Raw genomic sequence first — 20,812 nt, forward strand, 5'->3', positions numbered from 1 at the left:
ACGAGGTGCGAGCTACACACATTTTCAATATCCAGGTAACTCGAGAGAGAATGAAAGAGATTCCGGGGAGGAAGCTACAGGAAAAAAGATTTTTTATTTCCACGAACTGAGCAGCAGATACTTGCAATAAGAAAATATATTTTTATTACAAATAAAATACAAAACTAAATTAATATCGCCTATTAACAACTAGTGAAGAAATAAGGAGGATACCCATTTTAATAAAAACAAATCATATATGATAATTATAACCTATAAAATTCAAAGAAGAAAGAAAGATTCCCATTGCGAGGTTATTCTTAAAACATACTAACAAATATTTAAAATATACCGAAGCTACTATATTTGGTATGTGGGTATAAAATTAACAGCAATTTGTATTTGAATATGTATTATATAATGAAATTTTCTTCTTTTAGATTTTTAAAAAACGTATATAACTTTATTATCTTTAGAATGCAAGTTGAACTGTGATCTTATATTAGGTTTATTTAAACAGATTTTTTTTCAAATTAATAGTTTACAAAAGTTTGCAACTATAGAGAGTGTATGTCTAGGTTTTCTTCGAAGAATGATATAGATCATTTTAAGTATAGGGCAAACGTAATATATATTTCAATCAATCAACATTTTTTCATTAGAATTAATAAAATCCGCGATCATACGATTCTTAAAATTGTACAGCATTTGATATTCAGAAAGTAAAATAATAACGTTAAACTCGATTATTATGATATTCAATTGGCTTCAGTGAGTAAAATGTTTAATTATTTACAACGAGAGTTGAATTAATTTTCTGATATACATTAAATATCTAGCTGTTTTTCTTTTTAACCCTTGCTAATTATTTACCCTAAACTGTAATGCTTTCATAGAAACAACTATATCTCCATAATAAACTTAACCATATTCATAATTTATGTATTTTCATTATATTTGATGCTGAGCATTCAATTGCTGCATTTTATAATATTGAAAATGCCTTTAGGAATTCCTCTTTCTCAAAATATAAAAATATAATAATAATCTTCTGTTGACTTGCTGAAGAATTTGTTGCGGATCTCTCCACTGCCACCCAACAAAAAAAAAAAAAAGAAGAAGGGCTCATAGGGAGTTGCAGCTTGTGCTGCACTATGGCCACGCCCATCGGCTGGCGATTGCTAGAATGAGGGCGCATATTTCACGCTCAATTAAATTGCCTGCCAGTTTTTGTGCAACATTTTTGCGGCCACCCCGTTTGACCCCAGCGAAGAACTGTCGACCCAAGCGCAGTCAAAAAGCGCAACCTGTCGGAGATGCCACAGCTGACCATCTGACCAGAGCTTTTCCAGCTGCAGCGAGTCAGCTAGCCAGCCATCCCACCTGGCCCAATTCACAAAACCCAACCGCCCACCACCTGCCTTTCTGGTTAGTCTCTCTCTCTCTCTCTGTCTCTCTGTCTATCTGTTGTTCTGTCTCTTTTTGGTAGTGACTGCAATTTCTTTGGCTGCAAGCGGGGAATTTAATTCACATTGATTGCATTTCGAGCGTCGCATTGCGTTGCATTTTAAATAATGCCAACGGCTTTTCGAAAATATTTTGTGGCTCTCCCAATTGCAAAAAGAGGTGAAGAGGTGATGGGGATAGAGGATAGGAGAGAGGAGAGAGGAGAGAGGGGATGGTGGATAGGGGAATGCGGCAATGCGAAATGGGGCCTGTGCATCACTTTAATTAAACAAATGCCAAGCCGAATGGCGTCAATTCAATTCAGGCATACCAAAAACGATGTGCAGCAATATAAGCAACGCGTCCCACTCTCAATCCCAATCCCAATCCGAATCCGAATCTCAAACCCAATTCCAGGCACAGATTGCCAGCAACAGTATGCGTAATTATGAGCTGTTGCCTCTCATCTTTCTCTCTCCCTCGCGTTTTTTTCGTTTCACTTTCGGGATTAAAGCCAATTGCATAACCGCTGGCCAGCACACAGAGCGAAAGGACCGGATAGACGTTATCATTTATCAGAGGGCGCAGACGTTTGCTGACGACGTTGTTGCAGGCGCTAATAAACAAAAGTCCTTTTAAGCATAAAACAAATTACAACGCCATGAAAAATGTTTTACTTGACACCGCCACGTCGAGTCGACGATGCTCTGTAATCTTTCATTTCATGATTAACTAAAGTGCAGATGCAATTTTTGCAGTTTTCAAATAAATACATAGAAATTTGCAATTATGAATTTATGCTTGAATTGCAATTGACAAATTGAAATATTCAATGCATTGGGCTATTTAAATTTGGTTTAAAAAATACTAATATTTCTTTGTATATTATAAGTATAATAATACTTTAAATATCTTAATAAATTCTATAGTTCGATCTATCTTGACTTTTATCTAAAATTTAATTTACTGTTGGCAAACTTACTTTAGATTATGTTTTGATTATCTGAAGTGTAGCTGCAATCTAAATATAAATTTAAATTTCAAAGTATTGCAAAATGTTCCACTTTTTGCAGTTTTCAATAGAATAAATAGAAATTTGCGATTATGAATTTATGCTTGAATTGCAATTGACAAATTTATACATTAATGACTAATTACTATTACTTAATGACTAATATCACGAAATATAAATTTATATTTACAAATTCTTGCCTGAATTGCAGTTGAGAAGTTCTAATATTTGGTTGCAAATTCTTAAACGCGTATCTCAAAGTCAATCACACTCAACTGTAGCTTTCTTACATGTTTGACACTAAAAGCATTATTATTTGTATTATCTCAGTTAAGCGTTATCGGGTTTCTACTTTTGTGATGCTCAAAATATCTTTGGTCTGATCTAGCTTCATTTTAATCTCAAGTTGAATATGTAATCTTTTAAATTGCTTTTCAATTTTAGAAAATTCATACACTACTTAAACAAAATATGTAAAATATATAAATATTTCATATTCGTTGCATTGTTTCTTCAAAATCAATCCTTAGTTCGATGTTAGTTCACTTTAATCTCGAGTTGAATATCAAACAAAATAGATTTAACGAGACGATGGCAGGAAATGAATTTCCAAAGAAAAACTGTCAAGTCTATTGAGCTAGACAAAGAGTGGCTGGCCTTGACAACGAGTCGACTCAACTCGATAGATTGTATTACAGTTAGAGTTACTGAGAAATGGGATCTTGTGGTGCAATGTTGGATGGAATGCTGGATGGAGGCTTCTTCAGTGTTTAACAGCTCATGAAAAACGAAACGAAACGGGGAGACGAGCTGCTATAAAATGCACTTACACAGAGGAGCTATGGAGCTACTCTTTAATAAGATTATCTCATGGATTCCAGGGTATATAATTATGGGCATGCAAGGCAAGCCAGGCCACAGCTTGTTCCATACTGGTTGGTCAAAGTTGGAGTTGGAGTTGGAGTTGGAGTTGGAGTTGGAGTCAGAGAACCAGTTCGGGCAGCTGTCTACTTGGATTTTAATTATGGACATAATTATTTAATGAATACGTATGTGTGTCCCAGTGTGTGTGTTCATGTATGTGTGTGTGTGTGTGTGTATGTGAAATGTGGGTGTATAATTATACGCTTTGGGCGTTGTAAATTGGCGAGTAAAAAATTGTACAAAAAAGCAGCACGCAACACACAACAAAAAAATACAAAAAAAGCGGGGAAAATCAATTTAATGTTGATGGAAATGAAATCATCTTAAAATTCATGCAACGTTTTTCATAAATCGACGGTCGTTGTATAATTTTAATCATCAGCAACAACAATGCGAGAGACGGCAGCAGAAGCGACAGAGAAATAATAATAAATAAACATATAATAATTGAAAATACAATTAGCATAATTGCAACGCGGCAGCAGCAACAGCAACATCAACGTCAACAATGGGATAGGCGTCAACACGCCCACAAAAGGCCCAAAAAATATAATTAACATAATTTATATTTACACATATTTAGCGAGAGTTTTCTACATTATAGTACATTTTTTCATCATCACTTTTTGCTGGAAATAATAGTGAAAAGCAGCTACATGTAATTGTTAATAAGCAGAGTTAATTAGCGAGGGTTACGATTACCAATACTATAAACTATTAAAGGGCTGTTAAACATTTATGCAGAAATACATTTCTTTTTTATTTATAATAATTTCATTTGAATCGCTTTTAGTTGTTTTGTCATTGATATTGTTTATCTTGCAGTCAGCTTCGAAGCACATATCAAGTTAGTCATTATTTTTGCAACAAATACAACAAATTTTCAGACAGCCAACAAAAATAGAGAGCAAAAAAAAGAAAAACGACACACCGAAAGGAAATAAAAGCAATAACTGTTGGAAAATAAATACCACGAAATATTGCCATAAATTTTGCGCATCGGTTTTTTTTTCTCGCTTTTTTCCTTTTTCCTTTAGCCGATAAATTTTTATGAAATTTGCCTTTGCCGCTAAATCAACAAATCGCATATTGAACAGTTATGAACCGCACAGAAAATAAATAAATAAATAATGCTATTTTGCATTACAAAAGTGTAACGCAAAAATTGATAATGCTATCGATTGAACCAAACGAGCGAATGAAATAAAAACCAAACCAAATCAAACACAAACATTAAATGCGAGTTTCAACTTTTGCAATTCGTTTTGTAAAGTTGACACACACACACAGACACACACGAATCGTTCCCATTACCGTTAAGTGCATTAAGCGATGTCATTGGAATTTGTATGGAAAATGCCATTCAATCAAAATCATTGTCAAAGGGGCATTAAAGTCATCAGCATCAGTTGCTGCTGCTGCTGCTGCTGCTGCTGCTGGACGCATTTGCTGCTCATTTAGCCACAAGGCTAAACCTGCTCGCTCTGGACTAACGTACGTCCAAACATTCCTTTTCTCTGTTTCTGTTTGTGTTTGTGTGTCGCAGTCTGAAGCTGTACGTGAGCCAAAAATACCAGCAACAGAAACAACAGCAGCAGTAGCAGCAGCAACCAAAAAAAAGGCTACCAAAAACTTTTGAATAACAAATGAAGGCTGCGACTGCGGCACTGCCAAGACCTGAGCGGACTTTTTAAGCAGCCGCAGAGAAAGATTTGCAGTTGTTATTGTTGTTGCTGCCATTGCCGCTGACGCTGCCGCCGTTGTTATTGCCACAGAAGCCACATCCAAAGTCAAAAAGTTAAGCACACAACGCGGCGTATACGTAATCTGCGGCTGTCTGATCACTCACACAGCTGCTGCTGCTGCCTCCGTTTGCCATTCGTCTACCAGTCTTTCCACTCTGACTGTCTGTTTATCTGTCCTCCTCTTCCCCCCTCTCTCCACTGTCCACCCCTCTCGGCAGTCCGTCTGTCGGTCTGTTTGTTTGCTCGGTGGCATGCTGCTTAGCTTGATACGCCACTGAGTAGCAGATTAGTAGCGCTTATGCTTGCACCTACTACGTGGCCGCTACGCAAACATACTACACACACACACACACACACACACACACACACACACACACACACACACACACACACACACACACACACAGTGGCAGACACTACTGTGCACACACATATGGCTGAGGAGACAACAAAACGCGAAGAAGAACTGTGGCAGCTGAAGCTGGAAGAGGCTAAGAACTCGCCTGCATACTCTTCTCTAATAGTCCTGCAATCGTGCTTAGCTGCAACTTCTTGCTATCGATAGGCATAATGCGCTTATCGATTGCATGAAACGCTTCATTATTGACTACATTTAGTGACCCATGAACGCTGCATTTTTGCAAAATTACCATATAATGACACTTTACATATTCATTATATAAACAGGGTTCAACTTAGTGGCCAATTGTTTATCGCTTAATGGCCTGGTATGGAAGTAAAAGCGCAAAGACGTTAAGAAATCCTCATGAATTTTACCACTAAGTTAGTTTTAATATTAAATGTATACTAACAAAAAAATGGAAGGTTTCTATACATTTTTTTTGTTAGTAATCGTAATAAATGTCGTGATGCCGCTAAGTGCAAAAATATGCAATTTCGTAATCATATCTTTGTGTGCGCAAAAAGTATGAAAAGCGTTTTCTGTATAAGTATTTTTATTGTTTTATGGCAGTGACTGATAAGTGAGTGGCCCTTAAGTGCAAAATTACGCTAGGCATTTCAATGAAATTTTATTAAAATTGTTTTAATGCGTGTTACGGCTTAATGAGTTTTCTCACCAATTGAAGTGTGTCTGGTAAAATTATGTAAATTAAAGTGGCCGCTAAACGAGATATTGCTTAAGTTATTAAGTAAGCGCAGATTTAGCTAGCAAAACATTTGTTTACAATATTTTCAGCTATAAAGCAAGAAGAAAGATTTGTTCTCTTTGACTGTAAGAGCATTTGCAGTGGCGCAGTTACGAATATGCGATTTGGTTGGATTCGTTGCTTTTGGCGCTTTTTGCCAGCCTGCCTGAATGCCTGTTATCCTGCCACGTCGGCGACGTCTTCTTGCTGTCATCTGATCTCTGGCGTTGCTAAGTGGCCCGTTTCAGGCCCCTCCCTCACCCTCCCACCGCTTTGAACATACACCCGCCATGACATGGCTGCTGCTGCTTCTTCATCGTCTTCTGGTGCCTCGTCTTCATCGTCGTCGTCGTCGTCGTCGTCGTCATGGTTGTCTGTCGTATGCGTTTGGAATTTTTGATTTTGCCACATTGCAGACTGCAGTCAATATGCAGTGCTTGCTGCCTCCCTTCCCCCCACTCTCTGCTTGGCTGCCGCCAACATTGACTACTGTGTTGGCCAGCGCTCGTTTTTTTTTTACTTACTGTGTTTGTTTTTCGCTGTGTGTGTGTCGTTTTTGTTGCCAGCAGATTGAATTTTGATTTGGCGGGTAATTGAACTTTTACTACAGCAGCAGCAGCAGCAGCAGCAAACGCTCCGATTCCTCAGTGGCTCTCTCTCTGGACTTGTCCCCTCTCCTCTCTCCTCTCCTTGAGCGTTGTGGTTCGTTGGTTGGTTGGTTGCTCGCTTGCCTCAGTGGCTGTTGTCCCAACTCTGGCGGCATGATTAATGGCTGGCAATGCGCAACGCACGATCTACGTTTTTGGCCTCATCATAAATTATTAAACAAGTCCACTTGACACATGCACACACACACACACACTCACGTACACTGACACATAAGGAAGAGAGCAATATAAATGACCAGAACGAAAAGCAGCAGCAGCAGCTCAGCAGTAGCAACAACAAAACTGTACAAAACGCTGAGACGTTCACAACATTTTTGGCATACCCCATGCACCGAAAACGGTAAAAACGACATGGCTAAGTAGCCAGCTCTATAGCTATATAGCTACAGATACTGATGGCCACCAGAGGGCCACAAGGAGCTGCAGTTGGAGTTGGAGATGGAGATGGACTTGGGCCTCGTCTCGATTGCAAGCTGCATGTATAAATGATGATATACTTACTTATAAAGTGATCAACGTTTTGTATAAATTGGCAAAAGCCAACTAAAGGCAAGCCCAAGCAGGCTGCAGCTCAAGGAATCTATATAGGAAGTTGCGACTCGCCCTGTTGCTGCAAGTTGCATTCTCCCAGTTGGCAAAATAGCCATGCGCAGCAAACCGGCCGTAAAAACATACATTGAGGACGTGTATTTATCTCTGCTTTGTGTGTGTGTGTGTGTGTGTGTCCAAGCTAATGTCATTTGATGCCACATCTTGTTCTGCTGGCGATCTCCGCTGCTCGCCAGCAACAGCATCTTTAATGTGGTATTTATGAAAATCAACTAGACGTAGATGGAGATGAAAATGACGATGAAGCTGAAGCTGAAGATGGAGAGGCAGATGGAGACCAAAAGGGAGGCAACAACAACACACGCAACAGACTCAAGTCGAGTCCCCAACGCCAAAAAGATGTCAGCTGTGAGCTCAGCCTCAGTTTCAGCCCATTGTTAGTGGCAGCTTAAAGCTTCTTGCCCCATCTTTGCTTTGCTTGCTTGCTTGCTACACGATTAAAGTACAAATTATGTTGCACATGGGAATCACAATTGGCAGCGGCAGCGACAGCATTGGCCAAGTTTACAGTCTTAGATAAGACAAGCACTTGATGTTGGTTGGGGCCACAAATGATTAAGGCCAAAAACACGCGCACTCAAAATTATGGCACAACAATAACAATTCAATTGTTGAATTCATTTAACCAAAATGCAAGCAATTAAATGAAGTTTTAAGAGAGACAGAGAGAACAGCAATTATGACTGAATATTAAGCGGAGCTTTAATTCTTGGTGACTTTAATTGCGGAGAAAGTCACGGCAAAGTTTTGATAAGTAACGCAAGAGTTAAACAAATGCAAATATTAAGTGGGAGCGGAAAAGCTTTTGAGAAGTTGTCGATAGCATCAAAAAGCTGAATTATAAAAATAAAATAATGTAGATACTAAGATAGTTGAGTCAATACCAAATATCGGCTTCGGTATAGATTTGTGGTATATTAATATGGTCAATTTATAAAAATACCGCACTGTTTTGCTTTTAATGAAAATGGATAGCGACCTTCGGTATATTTTAGTGTTTTTTAGTATAATTTTTGATCTATTAAAAAAAAAACACTGTTTTTCTTATATTAAAAAGGGATTCCATATAATTTGGTATTTTTTTATTATATTATTTTTATATATTATATATAAAAAAATATACCGAAATGTGTTGCTTTTATTGAAAATGGATATTCACTTTCGGTACACTTTTAGTATTTTTTAGGTATATTATTTCGACATATTTAAAAGATATGCCATATGTTTAAAAATAATACAGCACTGTTTTAATTGAAACTGGATAGTGATATACCATAGCATGGTCATATATTTGCTATATGTTAGTATTTGTTGGTATATTTTCAAAATAATTTCATCGTTTCATAATGCATAGTGATATACGAAATGCAAACTTCTGCAAATTTGAGTATTTCTAGTATATTGTTTCGGTATATTTCACAAAATAATACCTCTCCGTATTTTGCTCTTGCCCCGATTAAATCGATTTGATCTCTTGAGTATCGAAATGCCATAAATTGAAGAGACGTTAAGAAATTGCCTTGAGTACTCGAGTTGAACGAATTAAAGTTATAATGGAAATTGATTTGCTATAAATCCGTTGAAAACAAGGTGGGGAATAAAGACGATATGTGTCGGCTTGAGTCGAGTGCAGATGCTGTTGCTATTGCTGCTGCTTTGGTTGCTGCTGCTTTGGCTGCCACTTCCACACGTTGCGAATGACACATCGAAGGCGTGTCTGTTTATTTGCTGTCGCAACTATTTAGTTTCATATCTTACGCTTTGCTTGGCTATCATAGCCCATCAGGCCAGCACCTTTTGAGATGATATCCAATTGATAGCTGCCCCGCAGCAGCAACAGCAACAGCAGCAGCAATGCAGGCAACGATGCGGCGTTGCATTCGTGTTTGCAACATGAACAAGATAAGAGTCTCATGAGTTGCATGTAATAATGATGATGGCAACAGAAGCAGAAACAACAACAACAGCACAGAAGGGAAGGTGAGGCAGACAGCGGAACCGTCACTAAATTGTTGGCGTTACGTTGTTGCAACTTGCTGTTGCATGTTGTGTTGCTTGTTACTGGTTGTTTACCTAAGCGTTGACGCTGCCCAATGACTGAGAACTATGCGAACGACGGACGACAGACGACAGAGGACAGACGACAATGGGGCGCGACAAGATAAGACGAGTTGCTGCCTGATGATGATTTCTGCCCGGCAAAGGCAAAGGCAAAAGCAAAAGCTAAAAATCTAAAAAGCAGAACAGAAGAGAACTCAGAAAAAAAGAGGAATACATGATAATAATAATAATAATAGTAATGACAACAACAATGTGGAATGCATAAGCAACGACAACGATGAGCAGAGACAACCAGCTTAAGAATGCCAAAGAGCTGTGCTGCGTTGTGCTGTGCTGTGTGCATGGCGAGCAGGTGATATTGGATGACAGCTAAAGTTTTGTGTCCTGTCTGTGTACCGTGTCCATGTCCGAGTCCATGTCCGTGTCCGTGTCCGTGTCCTTGCACAGCGAACTTCTCTCTATCTCTTTTCGTCGTCATGTGGAATGCCAATTTAAATTGTATCCCAAAGGACAAACAGTCTGGGACAGGTGGTTGCTTGATGATGTCCACTCGCTCGTCTCGACTTCGTCGTCGTCGTCGTTGTCGTCTTCGTCTCTTGCCCCACTCACTGATTTTTGTGGCATAGACAAGCTTTGCCACTTGCTGCTCATCTGCTGGCCGTCTTGACAGAAGCTCAGGACACCGCCAGCTCCGCTTCTTCTTCTTCTTCTGATCCCATCTTTGCTTTTGCCTTTGCCTTTGTCGTTGTCGTTGTCGTTGTCGTCTACTTACCTGTTCGAGCCGTGTGTCCTGTTGCCTGTTGTCCAGCGTTGCGCTGTTGTCTGGTCGCTCGAAATTTATGGGAAAATAACTTGCTGGGAATTTATGAAAACTGCGACGCCATAATAACAATAATCAGACTAAGTAGTGACCGCTGTCAGACATAAACTCTGTTCAGATAAACCTCAAGTGTTTCGCCTTCTTCTCTCAACTTTTCTCTGTCTCTGTCTCTGTCTCTCATAAAATGCTAATGCTAATAGCTAGAGTTGAAGACAGAGTGCTGCAACAATTTTTAACGTGACCCGCACAGCTTAATTAGCAAAATGTCGCGACGCGCAAGTTGATGATGAGCAAGAGACGACGACGACGACGACGACGCATTAAGATAGTAAGTTTTGTATGTATGTATGTAGAGTTGACTTTAGTAGTTGCTGCTAGTGTTCAGGGTTGTCGCCCGGCCAATGTGAAGCAGTTGAATTTGCCCTTGCTGTGTGTCTCTCGTTGACTTTGCTCTTTTGGCACGGCGACAATACTGAAACTAAACTGGGAGATACTAACTAATCGCATTTATTTATGGGGTCAACGTTGGCGACACAACGACTCGGCGACATCTCTTGCCAAAGATGTGTGTGTCTCTCTCTGTGTGTGTGTCTCTGTGTGTGTGTGGGAGACAGTTCATAAAAGCGAAGAGCGAAGAGGTATTTCAACTTAAACACTCAATGCAATTTGATTAGTCATTTTGCAGGAACGTAGTTAAAACGTAGTTAAAACAAACTAATTAAAACGAATTTTAAATATGCTGCCAATTTCATTTGAAGGTTCATTGCAAATTGCTATTGAATTGTGATATACCAACGAGAAATTTTAATTGCCGATCTGTTAATGAGAATCGAAGTGGAAGCTTTTAATGCTTTGCAATTTGTTTTAAAAAAGAATCGCCAAGAAATCTTCTGAAATTTCCTTAGCAAATCAATTTATGAGAATCGTCTATGGAGCTTAATATGCTTTGAAACATGATTGATTATAAGAATCGTTGAGAACACATAAACGCTTTGGTACATCTAATTATGAGAATCGCTGAGAAAGGTCTAGTTTATAAAATTTATGAGTATTGCTGTAGGAACTTAAAAAATTTTGATACACTTACTATTAATGAGAATCGCCAAACAAGCTCGAGTTTTCGAAATTTCTTAGGCTTATAATGCTTTGGTGCACGTGTTCATGAGAATCTGAGAAAGGCAATTCTTCTTAAATACCAAATCATATCAATTTATGAAAATCGCCGATTAATACAAGTATTCATGAGAATTCTAATTATGAGAATCGTTGAGAAAGGCAGCATTACTAAAATTGTAATTGACAATTTTTAAATAACTTGGAAAGCATTTGAAAAATTTTGTTTTACACATAAGGTTTTTCAAGGCTTTAGAGATATGGAAGTTTTATTTTCTTGTGAATTCATATATTTTAAGAACACTTTGGTAGTGATGAACATATCGATGATGATACTGAATCGGTTTGGTACATCAAAAATTTCTGAGCTTTGACACATCAATTAATGAGAATCGCAGCGAGCGGTCAATAGTTTAGACAATTCCTGAATTCCTCGTTCCGTTTTCGCTTTCGCTTTTAGCATTTCACATTGAGGGTCAGCCAAGCGTAGCTCCTATTGTGATTAGTGAATCTGAATGTGAATCTGTGACTGCAACTTGTAGTCATTTGTAAATTTTTGTTGACAGTCTCACCTGTGTGTCTCAGGTGTGCTGTCTCCTGCCTTGCGACACACTCAAAGCGCTCCACTAAATCGCTGAGCCGTGTCCCTTGTGTGAATGTGTGTGTGTGTGTTGATTGCTCTCGGCTGTGTGCAAGACATGAAAAATTATAATAATGACCAGACAGGCAAAACTCGCGACATACAAAAAAGAAGTGACAAATTTTTTGGTGCATTTGCCGCAACCCTCTCTCACTCTCCTTTCTGTCTGTCCGTCTGTCTGTGAGGCAGGTTGGGTCAGGTCGCTGGCCTCCTGTTAGTTTTGTGTGCTGCATTTAAGCGCAAATTTTTACTCGTTCTTGACATTCATTGTGCGACAACGATGGAGACGACGACGACGACGACGACGACGACGATGGTGGTGAAATGGTGATGTGTTGCAGTGGCGTTTTACCGGGGTCCAAAAACTGCCAACTGACTGGCACTTGACATGCAGGCAAACGTGTTGACTCCGTTCATGCATTTGTATGTGTCGCAACTTTTAATGAGCAAGCAAATGAAGTGGCTGCCACCGCAGAAGCAGCAACAGCAGCGAGTGTCGCCATCAGCGACATGAGCCCCCAATGTTTGCACTCCCTTTCCTCTCCACTTTGCACTGCTTCTGGCCACCATTCCACACTTTACACTCCACACTTGCCACTTGCCACTTGCCAGTTGCCACTTGCCTTGTAGCTGCGTCTCCATAAAAGTTTTGTGACAGTTTTTGCATCGCCTTTTTCTCGCTTCTTTTGCATTTTTGTTTTCGTTTTCTTTTTTTTTTACACTTTTCAAAGTCAAATTGCGTGTGTGTGTGTGTGTGTGTGTGTGTGTGTGTGTGTGTGTGTGTGTGTGTGTGTGTGTGTGTGTGTGTGTGTGTGTGTGTGTGTGTGTGTGTGTGGCAGCAGCAGAAATAGAAGTCAAAAAGGCAGCGGGTGTAAAACGAAAAAAAAGGGAACAATGCAAAAAAATGAATTTTAATAGAAAAAACTGAAAAGTTTTTTACAACGCGTAAGCAAAAACAAAAGTTTGCTATACGAGCCTGCATGTGTGTGTGTGTGGCTGCCACTTGATGTTGCCCTTTCATGTGGCGCTGCTTTTGCCCCCTTCACATTCACATTCACATTCGCATTCGCAGTCACAGTCGCAAATGACAAATTAATGCGACGCTTGGCTTTGGTGTTGGCATTTCGTTTCATTTCACTTCGTTTCGTCTCGTTTCCCCTCTCCACGCCCCTCTTGCTATTTGGGTGGGCGTTGCAAGTTGCAAGTTGCAAACACTGTTTCTGACAATGCGTGCTGCAAACTATAAATACACGAACAACAACAACAACAGCAACAGCAAACAACAAAATAAATGCTGTTTCGTGTGTGGCGCCATCTGTCGACAGAGGCATTAAAATTGACAATGTTTTCGTTTTGCTATGATTTGAAAATTTCTTGTTGCCATTTTGCTAGCCAGTAAATCGCTGCATTTTGGCACACAAGAAGTTTTTCACTGCATCCTTTGATGCTGAAAATTTCAACAAAATTTGGAAAAGTACTTTGAGAGGTTACGAAAGAGTGCTCGATAAGTGTGTTGAGATATCAGGGCTTAAGTAAATAAAATTATCTTTATTATTCTCATGCAATTGCAGCTACTTTGGCGTAATGCTGTTTTCTCTTTTTCAGATCATATATTTATATTTACGTATATTCTGCCCAATCTCACTCAAGTGCCACTTTGCCAGCAGCATTTCAACACACGACTCTCGACTCTCGACAGTCAAATCAATTTGTTGGGTTCAAAAGCAAAGCTCAAGTGCGCGCATATCTCCCCATATATCATAATGATGAGCATCCGCAACAAAAAAAAAGATTCCCAAAAAAAGAATAATATAAGATGTTGAATGTTGATCTCGCCCCAAAAAAAAAAATCTGTTCTTTGTTTGCTTTCTTCTTCTCTCTCTCTCTAAAGAGATCTCAGATGTGTGTGTGTGTGTGTTGGAGTGTGTAGACTTAATTGATTAAGCGTGAAATAATTTCTTTTGATTGACTTCAATTGAAATGAATTATTCTTTAATTGGCAGCCACGACGTTCTAAAGCGGCATGCGCCTGCGCGCCCCAAAAAATAAAGTAGAAAAAAGAGAAAAACAACATACCATAGAAGAAATATTTGTTAGGTGCTGCCACTCCACAAGCTTATCTATTGCCCCCATTCCCATTCCCATTCCCATTCTTTTGGCTTGCGCCTGCTGCTGTCATCAATATGAATTGTGTCTATGCGGCACAGTGGCAACAACAACTTTGATTTGCTGCCGCCGGCTGCTTCACAACCAAAAAAATAAAATAAAATGTTGCAAAATTTGCAAAAAAAAAAAAAAAAAAGGAAAAACAGAAACATGGAAACACAGAAACACAGCAAAACAAAATCAACTCAAAACAGACAACTAACGACAAGCCAGCCGCTTTTTGGATACTCTGCTGCTGCTTCCTCCTTTGGTTGCTGCTGTTGCCATTGCTGTTGCTGTTGCTGTTGCTGTTGCTGTTGCTGTTGCTGTTGCTTTTGTCGTTGTCAAGAACAAAAATAATAATAAAATTTGCTGTCGCTGCGAATATAAACAGGCAATTTTTGTGCGCCGCTCCAAAAATGCCACAACAGCAGCAACAAAACAACAACAACAGCAGCAGCAGCAACAAGAGGAGGAGCAACAACCAACAACAAGAACAACAACAACAGCAATGACAACGACAACGACAATGGCAGCTGTTTTTAATGTCTGCACGGGCCGCCTAATGGCGCTCAACGGCCGCCAAAAAACGGGAGGAGGACTACGACAAAGCCGATGATGGTGACGACCCCATTGCCACTTGCCACTTGCCACTTGCTACTTGCCACCCCCTTCGCCACACCCCCCCGCGCGTTATCGATGTAGGCGTTGAGCCACCAGCTTGTGACCGAAACGAAAGCAACCAGGAAAAAAAAAAACGGAAACAGAGCAGAACTTTTGCCCCGCCGCGGCGTCTGTCTGGGCCATGGATTTGTGGCTTAAATTGAAAATCATATGCTACAAGAGAGCAGCGCTTAGCTGCTCTTCATCCTCAAGCTCATCCCAATCTTCAGCACAGCACAAACAGAGGCAAAAGTCCAGAGCCATCCAGCTGCTTGTCATCCTTGGGACTGCTCGTTCATTCGCATTCACAACTCACATTCACAACTCACATTCACAATTCACATTCGCATTCGCCTTGCTTGCTCATTGTCAGTTTCATAATCGTCAGGGGCCAAGTTAAGTGCCAAGGCATTTGCCACAGCCAAACGTTTTTTTAATTGAGTATCCTCTGAGTGCGCTCATGTGTGAGCTTATTCACTTATTCACAATACACTCACTCACCATCAACATTTGCATTCAACTGCCAATTGCCTCAATTTAAGAGCACATCGTGAAGGCGACTTAAGTAGAACATTTTATTACCTATTAACAGTGGTCATTTCTGTATTCTTTTATTTAACGAGATTTGAGTTTGATTATCAAAGAGTGTAATGAAGAGTGTAGCCTATATAATTAGCTAATTGGAACATATCGAAATTAATTGTTCTTGTTGCAACGTTAACAAATATCAAATCAAATTCGAGTGAACACAAAATTTATTTTATTTTGTATTTATATGCTTTTACTTTTCGAATTTCTAATTGTGGAATTATATTATTTTTAATTTATTTATTCATTGTATTCACAAATTTATTTATCTTTGTAAATCCTTGAATCACTTATTTATTTTATTTCATATTATTTAAATTCACACATCTTGAATTTAAATTAATGTATCTACAATTTATACTTTGAATTTACATTTTTCAATTATTTATCTACTTTGTTCATTTAGTGTCAATAAATCTTTGAATTTTTTGTATTTTACATTTATTTATTGTATCTACAAATTTAATATATTTTTTTTATATATAACTTATGATCATTTCCTTTATTTAATATTAAATTTCTTTTTGTTACTTTATGGTATATTTTATGTCAATATATCATTTGATATAGTTAAGTATTTTTTCGTTATTTAAATTTGGTATATTTTTTATTGAAAATGGGTAACGATTAGTTCACATACACGCACACGAAATCCATAATTTGGTATGTTTCAGTATATGAATTTGGTATATTTAAATTTAAGACGTGTATTTTTTATTCGACCCCACCAAACATATCATTTGGCATATTTTAGTACTTTTTTGGTATATTAATTTGGTATATTTTAAATTGTAAATGGATAGAGAACATTCAGTTGTAGCTTTCTTATTTGTTATTTGACCGCAAAAGATCAACTAGAAATATGAAATGAGTTTTTTTTTCACATATTCTTCAATCTCTGATCTAAGTATCAACTATTTATGAATGCAACTATCTATGTCAGCAATTATATTTATGTATTTTAGCTACGTCAATTTTTTGTTGCATCTATCAATCAATTTCGCCTTTTTAAGCTTTTAACTCAAATCTACACAATTGTTTATTTATATTGGCTGAACTCGTTTATTTGCTTTAAAGTCACTTGGATCGATATCAGCAATCAACGCAAGTATTTTGAACACACATATCAAAAAATGGGAGCAACGTTTGCTATGTGTGTTTTCCTACTTTGAGAGACAGAGAGAGAGAGAGAGAAAGAGAAAAAGAGAGAGAGAGAGAGAGAGGGCAATGGCTATAAAGAAACAAACCCCTAAACCATGTGCATAATTAACGTTTACCGTTTATGAATTATGCAGTTGTCAACAAAAAGCAGGGCGGTCAAATTTTATGGGCGTAACCAGAGAGGGAGGGAGGGAGGGAGGTGGGAGGGCTTGCAGTGGATGCTCAATTGAGGGTATTGCTTGTTTTTCTTCTTTTTTGTTCTTTATTTTTTTTTTGGTTTTGGCTGGCATGACATAAGCGTTTAAATAATACAAAGAGTCCAAATTAAAACACTGAAAAACTCTCGAGCCCCAAAATGCAGTACACACACACAGGTGGGAGAGGGGGGAAGGTGTGTGTGTATGTGGCGGGGGGAGGCAAGAACGAAAGCAAACATGTGACATATGCGGCAATTAATGCCGTTAATTATTAAAGTTAACACCCAAAAGCGACATGCACAAGTCAAATAAATAAACACGCAGCCAGAGGGAAAGTCATTGGCTTGAGCAGCACAGTACCCCCTCCCCATCCCCCTCCACCATTTGTGGGCTGCCCCACTGTGTGGAAAGCAGCGCGTGTCCCCGTCAATGAGAACCCAAAAAATGTGCCCCCAACAATTAAGGACAATGCGTGCTAATTTCAAACGAAAAACTCTGGAGCGTCGCGCGACTGAAAAACGCTGCGGTGCTGCCCACCTACGCAAAGTGCCACCACACATTGCCACAGTGCCACAGTGCCACAGCGTCGCAGCAGCAGCAGCAGCAGTGCCACATAGGCGGCGGCATCAGTAATAATGATTTTTATTTATAAACTGCGGCGCAGGACGAGCAACAACAAGAGACAGAGTCTGAAGCTAGCAGGAGCCATGCGTGCCACATTGGGATTATGTTGGATGTTGGGTGGTGTGTGTGGCAAGTGTGTGGCAAGCGTAGAAGGGGCAAGGACAGTTGCCACATAAATAATTTACACGCTTGGCCCAAGGCAGACTTGTTCCTGTTGTTATTCATATTGTTGTTATTGCTGGCACTGCTGACATAATTTTATATATACGTATACATGGTACATATCGTATCGTATCGTATATATATAAAGTCTTCTCGCTGCTCTCCCCTCTCGTCTGCTTGTTTTAGGTAACAGGAAAGGCAAAGGCAAAAGCAAACAAAACTTTGGCAATTTTCTGCAACTTTTTGGCTTCCACACTTATTTTATTTTCTATATTTTTCCTACTTGTTTCGCATAAAGGGAATTTTTGTTTTGTTTTGTTAAAAAAGGAAGAGGAAGCAAGAACAACAATAACAGCAACATTAATGTATGTATAAGCCAAGGGTTGACTGGGTTAACTGTCCTCTGAACTCGAGCTAAGTGCAGCTAATTCCAACTTAAAGATAGATTTAAGCGTTGGCCAATTGAGGGGAAAAGACCTTTGAATATCTTAAGAAATCAAATCATCAAAACAAGTATCAAATTTCATTTTTTCTAATTAAAATCTGTGAAGCTTGAATAACTCGTAAAGAAGCGGCTATCGAGCATCTTGCATCTGTCGATCATTTGTCTTTGTCACATTTGGAGTATGGCACGATGTTTACAAAACAGATCTATTAAAGACGCTTCAAGTTTATTACGTTATAATCTGATTACAAAACAGCTTGACAAAGTTACGAGTTACAATTTTGTTGAGTTATCAATCTTTCGCTTACAAAACTCTTCCTTGGAACTGTGGACAAAACCCTTCAGCCCTTTTAGCATAATCAGATACAGATACAAGTCAAAGATGTTGTATCTCTTGGCAACCATTTGTCATTGTTTTCGGAGAATGAGAGAGACAGAGAGAGGATTGAAAGAGATGCGACTTGGGACTGCACTCGACGCTGCATTTCGATGCGATCCAATCAACTTGTGTGGGTTGTGCTCCCCTTTCTTTTCTGATTGCACGCTTTCTGTTTTCTTAAATATTATGGTTAATTTTTATTGTGCTCTTGTTTTTGTTGGGGAACTCTTTTCGACGATCACCAAAAATTTGAAAACCGGCAGCAGTTCGAATGATGATGAGGATGCTGATGTTGATGGTCATGGTGATGCTGATGCTGATGCTGATGATGATGATGATGATGATGTCGATGTTGATACCAATGTCGATGGCGATTTCGATCAAGTCAGTCGGCCAACGCGTTCATTAGTTCTCATTAAACAGACAGAGCTGCGAGAGAGAGAGAGAGACAGCAAAATCGAATCGAACGAAACGAATGATAAACGCATTTATAAACAAAGCATTTTTCAACCGAAACCATAACGAACACTCTGGAATTCCGGCACTGTGAGAAGAGACAGTTGCAAGACATAGAGACAGATGGAGAATCGAAACTGGTTTTCGCAGCGTGGTAAACAGTGACTTCTGTGCAGCCTAATGAACTCTATAAATAATGCCTTTTGGCAGGCGATATACTATATAAAGTGTGGAATATATTTATATATATATATATGTATCTTTTTTTTTTGATTATTGCAATAATTCTTGTGAGCTGCTCGTGGGTGGCCCGTTGATTGAGTTCAGCGAGTCACCAGCGATTAAATGAAGTCAAACGTTGTGAAATATCGAAAACTTTGCTCTTCATTTTGGAAACTAAACTAAGGTGATATAAATGCGTGGGTGATGTAAAGAGAAGGGCAACTGTTGAATTAAACGATAGCAAAACGTGCTTACAGATAAGAAGATATAAGAAATTAATGTTGAGTAAAATATTTGTTATTTAATTGGCATATTTTATGTATGTTGTCACAGAGTACAGACCATTATAATTATCTATTATCTATTATCTATTATCTAATATCTATTATCTATTATCTATTATCTATTATCTATTATCTATTATCTATTATCTATTATCTATTATCTATTATCTATTATCTATTATCTATTATCTATTATCTATTATCTATTATCTATTATCTATTATCTATTATCTATTATCTATTATCTATTATTATTATTATTATTATTATTATTATTATTATTATTATTATTATTATTATTATTATTATTATTATTATTATTATTATTATTATTATATTATTATTATTATTATATTATTATTATTATTATTATTATTATTATTATTATTATTATTATTATTATTATTATTATTATTATTATTATTATTATTATTATTATTATTATTATTATTATTATTATTATTATTATTATTATTACTATTACTATTACTATTACTTTTATGTATTTCATTGTTATAAAATGGAATTCTAAATTTCATTATGACTTATTTTACACATTTTTGATTATTTGAATTTACTTCTTTTATTCGTTATACCACACTTAAGCGCTCTCATTGCGTATTTTCTGTGATGATATTTGATGAAAACACTTGGATATTAGCTGCATAAGCTCGTTAAGAGCCGCACACACACACACACATTGTGCTTAGATATGTTTGCACACATTATTTGACAGCTTGTCTGGTTCGTGCTGCTCTCTCTCTCTCTCTCTTTCTCTCTCTCGCTAGAGGTGGAGGAGAGAGTCAGCAATTCACGTAAGCTGGCGACAAAGAGCCTTAAAAGCTCACAGCGCCTTTGTGTGGCATCAAATGGTAAGACTGTCAGGCTTAGACGACGCAACTTGGTTTAACATTGACGTTGTTATTTGTGTAGTGTGTGGTGTGTGCAGTGTGTAGTGTGTAGTGTGTGTAGTGGCCAGAGCCACACTGAAGTGCGTTTCGAGTGCACTTCGAATGCATGAAAGGGAGAGACAGACAGATAGATGACTGCACTCATAGTTGAAGTCGAAGTGCGGCCAATAAACTTGCTGTTGTTGTTGCTGTGTCGAATGCATTTTTATAACAATTTAATTATATTTATGTCGTTTATAAGCGCACAACTGTGGGAAGCGTTCGGCTGCGCAGCCATTGCGAGACGCATTCAAGTCAAAGTAATGCAAAGGAGTCCCCCGCTCTCTCTTCCTCTCCCTCACTCTCTATTGAGATGGCAATGCACATAACGGCGTCCATTACACGCAACAACGGCAAAAGCAACAAAAGAA

General features: G+C 38.3%; 1 protein-coding gene across 1 annotated transcript in view; it reads left to right on the forward strand.

The window, feature by feature from the left end:
• LOC133847092 (hornerin) overlaps window positions 1-20,812 on the forward strand; it is a 109,468-nt gene that overhangs the window by 35,860 nt on the left and 52,796 nt on the right. The gene's annotated exons all lie outside the window — the stretch shown is intronic.

The sequence above is a fragment of the Drosophila sulfurigaster genome, chromosome X, assembly GCF_023558435.1.
Source record: "Drosophila sulfurigaster albostrigata strain 15112-1811.04 chromosome X, ASM2355843v2, whole genome shotgun sequence".
Classification (NCBI taxonomy): Eukaryota; Metazoa; Arthropoda; class Insecta; order Diptera; family Drosophilidae; genus Drosophila; species Drosophila sulfurigaster.